The sequence below is a fragment of the Epinephelus lanceolatus genome, chromosome 23 (genome assembly GCF_041903045.1).
Source record: "Epinephelus lanceolatus isolate andai-2023 chromosome 23, ASM4190304v1, whole genome shotgun sequence".
In the NCBI taxonomy this organism is placed as follows: Eukaryota; Metazoa; Chordata; class Actinopteri; order Perciformes; family Serranidae; genus Epinephelus; species Epinephelus lanceolatus.
Window position 1 is genome coordinate 19,094,045 of NC_135756.1, and position 12,900 is coordinate 19,106,944.

General features: G+C 40.7%; 1 protein-coding gene across 1 annotated transcript in view; it reads right to left on the reverse strand.

Moving 5' to 3' along the window:
- The window catches only part of rerg (RAS-like, estrogen-regulated, growth inhibitor), a 73,868-nt gene extending 63,543 nt beyond the window's left edge, over positions 1 to 10,325 (reverse strand). The window contains exon 1 of the mRNA XM_033614293.2: positions 9,963 to 10,325. The gene's annotated coding sequence lies outside the window, so the exon portion shown is untranslated. The remainder of the gene's footprint in view (positions 1 to 9,962) is intronic.
- Positions 10,326 to 12,900: the final 2,575 nt, after the last annotated feature.

The following is a 12,900-nucleotide window of genomic DNA, read 5'->3' on the forward strand; positions in this document are numbered from 1 at the left end:
TTATCGCACAAGGTATTTGATGATAAACTTCTGCCTCAGACACTTTATCTTCTGCCTGCTCCTAACATTTTTACAAAAAAACAAGCAGAAAACAACAAAGAAATTTCTAATTGAAATCTATATCTTAATGACTGCAGAGGAATCCTGGGAAACACTGGTACAGTAATTGTTTGACACTGGAAGTTATTGAATGTCATCAGGATTTTATTTTATTTTTTCCCCTAAAATATTTATCTAAAAAAAGAAAAAGCATTAAAATCCCATATGAAGTGGTGTGTTCAGTGTAGTTGGTATTAAATTTTAGTCACTGGGTTGCATTACATGAAAGTAATTGGGGAAAAAAACATGAATTTTTAATAAATAAAATTAATTTAAAAAAAATTGGGAAAGCACTAGAATCCCATATGAAGGTATCTCCTGTGTGTCCAGTAACATGATGCAGTTTAGTATTAAATTTGAGTCACTGGGACTTATTAAATCAAAGTTATTAAAAAACAGTAATTATTTTCTATTAAAATATTAATGTAAAATAAATTAACTACACATTAATAATGAAAATAAATGCACTACATGGGGCCAATTAAGTCTATTTTTTTAATCTTTAGTCTCACTGATATTAGCAAGTCAAAATGAAGGTACTGAAAAAAATTGGTTTTCTATTAATTGAATACTGAGTTTCACCCAGCATCAGGTGAAACTGAGTAAGAAGACGCCACTGGGTCAGGAGTAATCGTGTGTCAAACGTTAAACTTAAAACTAACTTCAGCTCTGGCTGATTTGACTGCTGTGTTTTCCGCCGCTTGGCTGCTCTGTCTTGTCTGTCCCTGCGCTGTCAGTGTCCTCTTTTTGCGCTATGACGTCATAAATTTGTTCTTCACTGCGTAAGAAGATAGACTTATGGCATGAGAGCGTGTGAAAAGTGTTGATTACGGATACCATCACTTGTTGAGTTGGCAGCTGTACAAAATCAGGTGAGAATTACCTACTACCATGCACATGGTATTTTGAGCTCTGAGAATGTTGCATGTCTGATTAGCAGCAGTGCTGACTGAAATAACACAACAACAAACACAGCAGGCGGAGGTTTGTTTACATTAAATGTACTCAGTAGTGGCAGCAGGCCTGTTTGTGAGTGGAGGGTCATGGATTTGAACCTCTGCTGCTGCTGTTGTGAGACTGCAGAAGAAAACATCCTCTGTAGCTGTACTGTGCTGGAGCCTCACAGCAGGAAATGACTAGAATACAGCAGTAGAGATGTCATAACTTGGTCCATAATGCAGCGTAAACACAGAGAAAACCTCAAGAAAAACTCTTATTTCTGTACCATGAATATGAAGCTGTCACCAGCACCTGGTTAGCTTAGCTTCGCATACAGACTGGAAACAGTGGGAAACTGTTAGCCTAGCTCGGTTCAAAGGTGGCGAAATCCATACAAATACAGAAGAGTAAAAACGTCACACTGTAGTTTTTCAGGCGATATGTGTTGGTATAATTCTTGGTTGGGCGCAGTCACTCCTGCGTTATTGCCAGCTACAGTAGTTCACCAACTAGCCCTGCAAGTCCCCTCTAAGTCACCAAGCTTCTCGAATCAAAAGCAGATACAATTTTTTTTTAATTCTCTTGGACGCGAACGGCTCATGGTTTGACACCTAGTTGCTACCTTTAAGAAAGTTGGGACCTCACCTGCCCCGGAACATCCTGAACACACAATACAGGCAGGAGGAGGGTTTCTGTTGCAGTTAAATATGCTGCCACACACTTCTAATGGGTCATTAGTTATGACTGAGAGGGATTACTTCTGTATGAGTCTACACTAGGGCTGCCCTGACTAAGAATTTTCCTAGTTGACCAGACGATATATTGTCCTGGAAATATCCATGTTTCAGATGATACGTCATGTTTGTAGTCGACCAATGACGATGAGTTTACATATCACCTTGGGTTCGTCCTTCACCTTCTCAAAATGATCCCACACTTTGGATTTCCTGCCTGACATGTTATTAACTAGCCTGTGGAATAACCGCAGGTACCAGCCCTGGAAATTAACCTGACTCCTGTCTGACTGCTGAGCATGGCCACTTCCTGTGTCTGTCCTTTCAAATTAAATTCCCACACGTTCCAGTCATACAGGTTTTGATTTATTTTGACAAGGCGCAGTTCCTAATAGAGTTTCACGTTCTGAAGAACTACCAATGAAATCTTGCCTATTAATAACCTTTCTGGTCGACTAATGTTTGGTTGACTATTAGGGGGCAGCCCTAGTCTATACATTGTTTTATTTATTTATATTTTTAGGAAATCCTGCATAGTATACCTTTTAAGATCAAGGTCAACCTCAGGGCATAGCACAAGACATCAGATGTAGAGAAGAGGAATAGTCGCCCATTGCGACAGAAGCCTTCCTGTGAGTTTGTCACAGCTTCAGTCTGTCATTTAGATTGTGATGGTCTCTGCAGTGTCACTTAAATCTAGCGGCACTAACTCTGAGCACCTGTCAGAATCTGCATCCATCAGGATGTCAGATCGGTGCCTCTCTATCTCAGATTTTGTACGTAATGCATCAGGGAGCAGATGGACAGACAATATAGCACTGTCATTGGGTAAAAACATGGTGCTAATGGTTCAGCTGAAATTTAAAGAGTGCTATACTCTTCTGTTGGTTGAAAAAAGTCTTTGGGGATTTAGATTTTAGAGTTAAAAGCGAACTTGGATGAAATGAAAATTGGATGGTGGTCAAGGTGAAAGTTATTCACCTCCCATTGTGGAGGTAAGACATTTTCATGCTCTTTGTTTTGGCAAGATACAGATTGGCTCTGCCAGAGAGTTAAGAGTCCAGATTTTTATTGACTCAAACTGTCTGATCACTTAATGTTTTTAAAATCAGAATAATATTATCATCTTTCTTTTTCTCTTGTCAAACAAATGCACAACAAAAAAAACCACAATAATAAAACACTCAATACATGATCAAAGGTGACAGAAATCTGGCTTTCAAAAATATCTGGCAGTTGTGAGAGCCTGCTGAAGTGTTTGAGAAATGATCTTTCATCAGTTACTGTCATGTAAATTAAACCGTCCGTAGCAAGAAAAATGGGAGAAAACTAAAAACAGACGTCCAGCGTGCCCTGTGTGCTTAAATAAAAGCTGAAAAATGTCTTGGTGTGTGTGTCAGTGCCAGAGACATGTTAGCCAGCTTCACACTGGTTGGAGTTATGAAGTGGCAAACTTCCAGCGCTTTGCTTCCTCACCCATTGCCCCACACACACACACACACACACACACTTGAGTTGAAGCTAACCTTCGCCTTTTATACCAACACACACACGTCCATATATGGTGTGGCTGTGTGTCGCTTGATGTGGCTCAAGTGGAGGTCCATCATCCATCTCTGTGTCTCTTTCTCTCAGCAAGGGCCATCATGGCAGACGTCAGAGTCTTTAAATATTATTGTTTTAAACATGATTAATGTGGACTTCAAGATCCCACCAACCAGACAGCGCAGTCAAAACAGGGCATTATATTGTGGTAATGCTGTAATGGTAATAGCAGTGATATCAGTAACATTTTGTTCTGTCCTTCAGTTTGGTTTGAGTTGTTCTGAGCATTTATGAAATGGTGATACAGTCTGTTCTACATGAGGTGAATCATTTGTCAACCATGCACTGTAGGCTACAGCTACAGTTGGGTTAGTTGTAATGTCTAAGGGTGCTTTCACACCTGCCCTGTTTGGTTCTATCAAACTCAAGTTCGTTTGCCTGCGAAGTGCAGTTCTTTTGGGCAGGTGTGAACACAGCAGTCGCACTCTGGTGCGCACCAAACCAACCAGACCGAGATCTTCTTGAAGAGGTGGTCTCGGTCTGGTTACAAACAAACTCTGGTGTGGTTCATTTGTGGTGAGAACGTGTTCCGACCTTGATCTGAACCAACTGCAGTCTGCGTAGTTGTCCCTCCATTGTGACATTAGAAAGTGTCGCATTTATCTTGCAAGTGTACTCTTCTTCAGCGTTTTGTTTACTTCCTGGATTTTTCCCACATGGAAATTCTGACCAATCAAGAGCAGCTTTCTCGCGCAAAGCATTTTATCTGGTCCGCTTGTAAATGCTGCCGTGAGAACACAAACCAACTCTAGGCAATTATGCAACTTTGTAACAAAATTAGTCCCTGATTCAGACCAATGAAAGGCAACTCTAGATCTGAAAGCACCCTACGTTCTCCAGGACCACCTCAATTGTGGCTGTCTGAGAGTTAGGAGCAATAATTGCCACATACATTTGGAGACTCTCCAACAAAAAAACCTCCACAAATTTAGTCATTTCAGCAATCGCCCTAGACTGACATGTTTGTGTTCAGTAGACAGAGCCCTGTTTGTAAAAAGGACAAATACTTGGTAAACCACAGTTTGTTTTCGGTTTCCAGCTGTCAGTCAGAATTTTTTTTTTTTAGCATGATCGATTGTTCCTTAACACGAACTACATGGTTAGTACTGAAACCGTAACGACAAAGGTCCCCTAAGCAAAGTACGTTTTTTTTTTTTGTTTGTTTGTTTTTTTTTGTAAACCCAAATCATAATATTTTTCCAAACCTCAGCCAGGTTATTTTTTTTTGTCTAAACCAACCCGACAGTAACCTCTCTGGAGTTGAAAAAGTGACAACACCTGCAGTTTCTCTAATGACCACTTGAGGCTGACTCCAAAAGTGCGTCAGTCCCCATAGACCCCCATGTTAAAATGCCCAACTTTACAGCAGAAATAAACATGTTTACAGTCTGGTACAATAACGATTGGGTAATTTCCTCGTTCGTGACAATCGTATGGGGTAATTATTTATATAACTCACCCGTTTCGAAGATATTAAGGCTTAAGTTATGCACAATTAAAAGCGTGGATGCTTTAGGTGCCATCCGTTGATAAGTTGCCAATACGACGACAGTGTTGGTGAGGAAACATAACTCATAACGTAACCCCAGATTCACAGAGTATAGGTATAGCCATAGCTGTTGCAGCTTCATATTTCGCATACAACCAGAGTCACAGCTCATATATCTGTTTGCGCCTGAAGCACGCCCACATCTCAGGCAGTTCTCATCTACCCATGGAAAAAGTTTTGCCAATGTGCTGCTTTACAGATGGAGCCTATAAAGTACTTAAAACTGTTGTAACTAGTGGCCACTGCATATTGATCAGAAATGAACCAGACCAACTGAGAACTTGTTCGTACAACAGAAAGATAAGAGGGTTTGAGGACAGGAATGTCTTCAGTCATTTTGGGGGGACTGCCGTGTGTAGATTGTAAACAGAATATGAATGAAATACTAGCAACCCAAACCCTCTTTTCTATCACAACAGACTTTGTTCAGTGTTCTTCCTGCTTCGTATCTCGCTGTCATGTTCTTGCTCTATATCTGTTTTAGATCTTACACGTATTACTATACGCACACACACTACTGCAGTCTTCCCTCGCTCTCCCACGGAGCAGCAGGGAAACACCAGTGAGACAAGAGGAAGAGGCACATCACAGCAGGGTCTCCCCACCGACCGTCATTCTTCTTTAGATTTTGCCATTTATGGCCTCCGCCCACTCCACCCACCATCCTGCCTCTCCTCTCATGCACACACACACACTGGCACACCTCAGTGGTGTAATGAAATCACAGGATAAACCGCTTCAGTGAGGCTGAAACAGCTGCTAAACTCAACACAGTGATGCACCAGTATCTCAGGCTGGTTTTCTCACTGTCAGTCTGTCAGTATTGCAAAATTCAAAACAACCATTCTATTCTACAAAATATGTACATGTACAACTACAACATTCAAAACCAATAGTACAAACCACATTGCTATAAACACAAATCTAAATTAGTAACTGTGTTCAGGCTGAGGTCCCTACTGAGACAGACCTGTTTGTTAAAGAGAGAATCCTTTTCTTTTAACCAGAACTAGCCTTGAAATCGCCATCGCCAAACCCACCAGACTCCATTTAAATAAACAGTCAATTTGTTGTCATGAAACACACTTCATTCAAAGTCAACTGAAACAAAATAAAAGTCACAGAAAAGATTTTGGTTTGTGTTTCCACTGTTTTAACAATCACCATCTCTGGTTTGGTTGAAATAAACCCTTCGTTCACTCAGCTAGATGTCAAAGTATGCTGCCTCTATACACGCTAAAATTGCTGTTTATTTAAATGGAGTCTGGTGGGTTTGGCGATGGTGAATTCAGGTTTTTTTTTGGGTTGAACAAAAAGGATCTGCAGCTTTATCTAAACAGTTTTGGATTGTTTAAGCATTGGTAAAATAGTTGTGAGCCTCAAAGGAGATGTAGTTGTTCAGGTTGCAAATCCCCGTGTGATAATGTTATAACACGTCTTCAGTGGTGTTAAATAACATTTAGCATCATGTTTTAGCAAAGCCCATACACCTTTCAAGACTGTTACATCATAGCTGTAATGGCTGTAGGGTCCTGATATCATGGTAAGTTTAATTATATCTATAGTAAATATAATAGTGTCTCTGATCTGAATTTGAAAAACGCGCCTTCCAGCTTTTACAGGCTGGGGACTCCGCCCTCACCACACCCTCTAACTATGACTAGACACCGCTTGTATTTATAATGAACCCAACGCCCTCTTTCTTGTATCCATAACTCTTTTGTTTTCCACCCACAGAACCTCTGCTCTACAGGGACCCCATCCAAACTGTCAAACTGGGCACGTGTATGCTTTTTTCTGCTGTGTGCCCAGCTGGCTTTTGTGTCATTTTTACCCTGAGAAATGAATCTGGGTGGTGGTGCTGCGGTCGAGGGAGATTACAGACCTCTGAGCTCCAAACCATGGGAGGAGACCTGCTGCTCCACAGGCTATAGAAAGCCTGCAAACCACAGGCCTGTCATCTAAATGCATACAGTGAACTGGTGCTCTGCGTCTGGAGGGGAAAGAAAGCTGCAGCGTCCTGCTCACCGCTGTTTTTGTCATCCAGAGGTGACAGTTGTGGGTCAGACCGCCCTTATACTGAGAGACTCTGAAACCAGTTTGGCCCTGTTTGATCAAACTTTTCAAGCACTTCTGTGCTGTCCCAGGGAAGAAAACAAGCTTTTCTATGAGTCAACCAAGCTGAAAGAAGAATTCAAATCTTTTTTTCCAACATCCAGTACGTTGGATTTAGGGGGTTATACTAATAGCAGTGTATTATAATATAATTAAGTGTTTTCCTTAGTGTATAATCACCTTAAAATAATAATTGTTGTGTTTTCGTTACCTTAGAATGAGACGTTTATATGTACAAAGGGAGAGGGACCACGTTCACTGAGTCTGCCATGTATCTAGTAGTCCAGAATGAACAAACCAAAACAACACATTCTCGCTCCGACTTCGTCACATATCGACGTTTGGTCATGGACTTTCCAGGTCCAGATACGACGTGAAAGATACCCTGGGTGTGTTGGTTGTGGACTTTCTGGGACATGTGTCAAGTTCTGCCTGTCACATGCATTGGCTTCTCTCAAAACACACTTCTGTTTTCACCGGTACAACAACGCAGATTGAGGTTTTTTTCCTCCGACAAATGCACATAGTTGGGTTTAAGCAACAAAAACACGTGGTAAGGTTTAGGAAAGAGGACCGGGTTTGGCTTTAGAACATTTCAGGACACAAACACAGCTTGCCCGGGTGAAAGTTGGTTTTCGTTGAACCCCTCGACCACCACCCCTACCCGCCCTACTTGTACTTTTGCCATTTTAATTTTTCATTCTTGTCCCGCTGCGTTTTCCCATGACGTCGCCGAGCACCGTTAAACAATAATGGCGACCGACCGCGCGTCATGCTGACGTTAAAGAATAGGTTTTTTTTTTAGTCAGTGTCTGATGCTGCAAGTTACATCTGGATTTCGATGACTTTTGACTGAGACCGTGTTGACCAAACACCGGCTCTAGAAAGGGCAATGTGCGTTTTTGCATCAGCGACCGTACCTAGCAACCCCTCTGCGACAAGCCACGTCAGAAAACAACACTAATTTTATTAACATGAAACTGCTTTATGCAATGTTTTACCAGTTTAAATCACCTGGGGTCTCATTTGAAAAACAAAGAGTAGGATCCATACTAAAAATGTACGTCTGAACAAAAGCCAAAAATGGAGTGTGCCAAAAAATATTCGACAGTTTCTACCATCAGGCTTCCACCTCACCATCTCCATCACCATTTTCCTGTCTCGTAAGCTTGTTCGTAAGCATGGGTCAAAGTTTCTCCTACCAAGTCTGTTTTTATAGATCATAACTTTTGCGTGGGAAGTAGCGTACGCCTCTTTCAGGCCTCATTTTGTGCGTATGCAATGTTTATAAATGAGACCCCTGGTGTGTTCTGGAGAGGAGGAGACCTCTGTGGATAATTGGGCTTCCTATTAAAAACCTCCTGAACGTCTGAATCTTAAGTTACCAGAGTAAAAAAGTGAGCCCAGGTGCTGGGCTAGTGGTCCGTCTCCGACATGCCAGACAGCATCAGAAAACACACTTGGAGTTCAGACTTGGCATATGGGAGAAGATTCAGCTGGTTGCGATCTGCAGTCCTCAATGCCACGAAATACATTGGTTCCCAACTGGTCCAGCCATGGGGTCCAGATTTTTCCTTCGTCATTAGTTCAAGGTCCACACAGTTTAACATATTCAGCGTCATATGTTTTGCCATGTCGTTAAGGTAGTTCGCTGTCTCTGTCAGGTAGCTGTCTGTTAGTCACTCACTCTACAGCAGGAAATGGCACTTCAAAATAAAAGCTCTGTGCTGCAAATTCACTGTACTTTAACATAAAGTCTTTTTTAAAAAAAAACAAAACAAAACAAAAAAAATGTTACATTCACAAGTCACTTGCGGTCTTTTCAAAATGGACCCACAACCCACTTTTGGACCGTGACCCACCAGTTGGGAACCACTGGTTTAAGTAACAGTTGAAATACTCCAATATGAAATATACTTGGTTACCATTTAAAGTTCTCCATTGAAAATGTAAGTTAAAAAACAGGAGTAAAACAAAATTTGTATTTACAATTTGGGTTTTTCACAACAGTACCAACAAAACATGGATCCAGTCATTGCTCCACAGGGTAAGTATTAAAGGTTAAAGTATTTATATGTCCTTTCCAATGCATGATATTAATGTAAATATTACATTATTGTATTACTATTATATATGAATTAATTAACGGCATCATTTATTGATTGTAAACTTTGTAGTAAAATCTTATTCTACAAAGTAAGGTTGCATTAAAGTACTTCAGAATTGTGCTGCACTTGAATAACTGTACTTGGTTACATGCACTTTCTATTGATATGTGCGTTTCAGCTCAGAGTTGCTGTCAAAGTTTCTGTCATCTCATCTTCTCTTTCTCTCCATCTCCACTTGTGCTGGCATCCCACCCACAACATCCGTCAGAACCCCTGCTGGGAGTCCCTCCCGGACCCGGCTTGGCAGGCACCGTGTCGGCTGTATCCACTGACCCCAAATCCCATTGAGATGTGCGCTATTATGTAACACTCAGAGCTGCTCATGAATGCAAATGACGTCCTGGAACTCAGTCGGGGAAGGTGGAGGGAGAGTAAGATAAAACTGCATATTCATGAGGGCTGAAGTGGAGATACACGTGATTGTATTACAGAAACCTGAAAGTGTTCCCATTTGAGAGATCTGTCCAACTTTTAGGATGTTACAGTACTGTTCATCTGAGACACTGAATGCAACATATCTGAATATCATACCCATTTTTAAATCGCATAAATGCCCGCCACATGTCATATAAATATTTAGTGTCATGAGAGAAGCAGACAGTGCCTGACCTTCCCTAAAGGTGTCATTGTGTCAGTAAAAAATGAAACCTCGTGGCCTGACCACAGGTTTGATCACCCCCACACCTCAGTGTTGCAGTGCTGTGTCCAGAGGGGACGCACCTCACATTAAATAAACACCGACTCAAGACTCACCAATGCCCGCTGAATGCAGCAACAGCCTCCCGCTGATGAACCGCAGCTCAGGAAAAGAGGAATTAAATAAAGAAAAGTTGTCAGCTCCGCGGATTTAAAATGACGTCTCTGACCTTCCCGGACGCAGATGCGGCCGCAGCGCACCGCTGGATGAAAGGAGAGGTTCAGTCAGCAGCTGGATAGACAGGCTGGTGGATGGATGGATGGATGGGCGGACAGATCCGGTCCGGACACACCGAGCAGCAGCTCTGACTTGGATGAATGAATCCGTAAAGCGGAGGGTCAGTGGAAATATACGGAGCGGAGCTGCTGGAGTTCCCGACACTCTGCTGCCTCTGACCGGGCTGCTGCATCTCCACACTGACGGAGGACAGCGACCTCTGGTGGCGAGAAGCGATAACACGCTCATCACCCATTTAAACACCTCGCTGTACCTATTTATAATTTATACAGGCTGTTTTTTCCAGTCCAAACTTATTTTTTAAATCACTATCTATTAAATTTCTTTTGATTTAAGGATGTTTTTGAATAAGTGTAGTTCAGGATAAAGTAGCTGGAGCCCACCAGGTGCAGCTGCTGCTACATGAATAAACCTGACATTGATTTTTCTCGTTTAATTTTGGCAATAAATTGTGCTTGTTACATAATTTCACTCCCTCTGATTGTAATTTATCAGACACCAGTGCTCCGCATTTGCCCATCCTGTAACATTTCAGTTCATGAGACACTTACTTCTGCAGGACTCTGCTTATGAAGCACTCACTGAAGTACACTGCACATGCAGTAATATTTTTTACTCACTGTGACACATCATGCTCATATGATAATGTAATGTCAGCAGAGATGTTGCAAATGCAGACAGAGTGAAGTTTTGTACGTTTTGGGGTTTTATAGTCATGTTAAGGAACTCTTCTGAAACATTGGAATCTCTCATGGACACTGCTGAAATGACATTTCCTGCCTATGTCAGTGCTACAGCATCAGTCCTCAGGTTCTAAATACAATCATCAAACTCTACAACAAAGGACTGAGAATCTTCTTTGATGACTACGGTGCCTGCTGTGTCCAGATGCAGATACATGCTTTTCATGGTGACTGACTAACAGTGAAATTGCATTAAGGTTCATTCCACTGTGCTTTGTTCAGTGCACAAATCAATGTTACAAGGCGTTACCAAGGTGATGGTCTACTCATCTTGCAGACAACTTCAGACAGAGGGATACCATATATCAAGGATCTGTCAACTACCAGTATGAAGATGTAAGCTCTGATTTCTCTTTGGAGTGCTGACTCCATCAGCTGGTTTGTGGCTGGGCCCCCCGCCCCCCCCCCCCTCCTGTTTTTTTTCCAGTCTTTCACCTTATTTAATTATTAATGCCCAACTAGCTTCATGAGGAAACGATATTCGGCTGACAATACAAGGAAATTATTCAATATCACACAGTATGCAATAAAGCTCCCTCTGCTGGCTGCACTGTGTACGATTGATGCTGAAAAAGCCTTTGATCGTATTGAGTGTCCATTTATGTTCAGTACCCTGCAGCAATATGCACTTGGCACCAACTTCATACAGTGGATTAATTAATGCTGTACCTAAAACCTATCGCCTCAGTAAGAACTCATGACCTCTTCTCAAAACCATTCACCTTACATCGAGGCGCAAAACAAGGATGCCCAGTTTCAGGACTCTTAGTTAATTTAGTCATTTTGCCATTGACTGAGAAAAGTATTAAAGGTATACAAACTGGAAGCCAAACGTATAAAACATCTGTATTGTGACAATATTATTTTATATTTAACCGATGTGGAACCCTCACTTTTTCATCTCGATCAGATCATTACTCAAGGTTCACTGTCAGATTGGGAGAAATGCAAGTTGCTACCTTTAAACAAAACCTGCGGTGTCACGTGTGTAGGGAATACTAAAATAAAATGGAAACAAACAGAAATAATATATCTAGGATTAAGAATGACATCAAGCATCTATCAAACGTGATATGTAAATCTCACTCAAAAAAATAAAAGCAAATATTGATCGCTGGTTGAGCCTTCCCATGTCTTTGTGGGGCTGAGTGAATACAGTGAAAATTAATATTCTTCCTACTGTCAACTACATTCTGAGAATGTTGCCTGTTATAATACAAAAAGCCAGGTTTGATGATTTACATAAAGCATTTTCACCATGGTGAAAAGACATGATGTTCATATATGATGTCTAATCCAAACAAAAGGTGGACTACAGCTTCTCAACTTCTTTCACTATTTATCATTTGGTTGTCAGCAAATATTTGATACTTGTGTGATTAAAGATTGGAAATACATTGAAGAGAATACGTTACAAAACTTAAACATTGGCACAAAATGTCTGTATTTCATGAAATGATTGAAACCCCCACTGAAGTGTCATTTAACATTTTATATAACAAGTCATGCAAAAAGATTCTTGGAATTAACACAGATACCACAATAAATCAACCAATATGGCAGAACTCAAATGTAACAGTGAACAAAAAGGTAATTGGAAAAAATGGAAGGATAATAGAATAACTAAGCTTTGAGACGTATTCTCTGATAACTGTTTAAAACTTTTAATGATTTAATCACTGAACATAATATTCCAAAAAGTGAATACAAACTATCCTGCATTACAGCATTCTATTAAAAAATTGTGTTCCGATTGATAATTTGCGAACAATTTTGAAAATATTCTTTTCAGCCATGACTTATTCAGTAAAAATGTAGTTAAATTATGGTATACAATTCTAAATGAAAGCATTGGTGATCAATTCACCCTTTGTGCAAAAAAAAAGAAAAAAAATGGAAGAGATTAACATAAACAAGAGGAAGACCTTTCCTGGAATGATATATGAAATAATGCAAGGCAACCTTTTCATTGTATAAAGAACAAACTAAGACAATTTAAAATACTTGATAGATT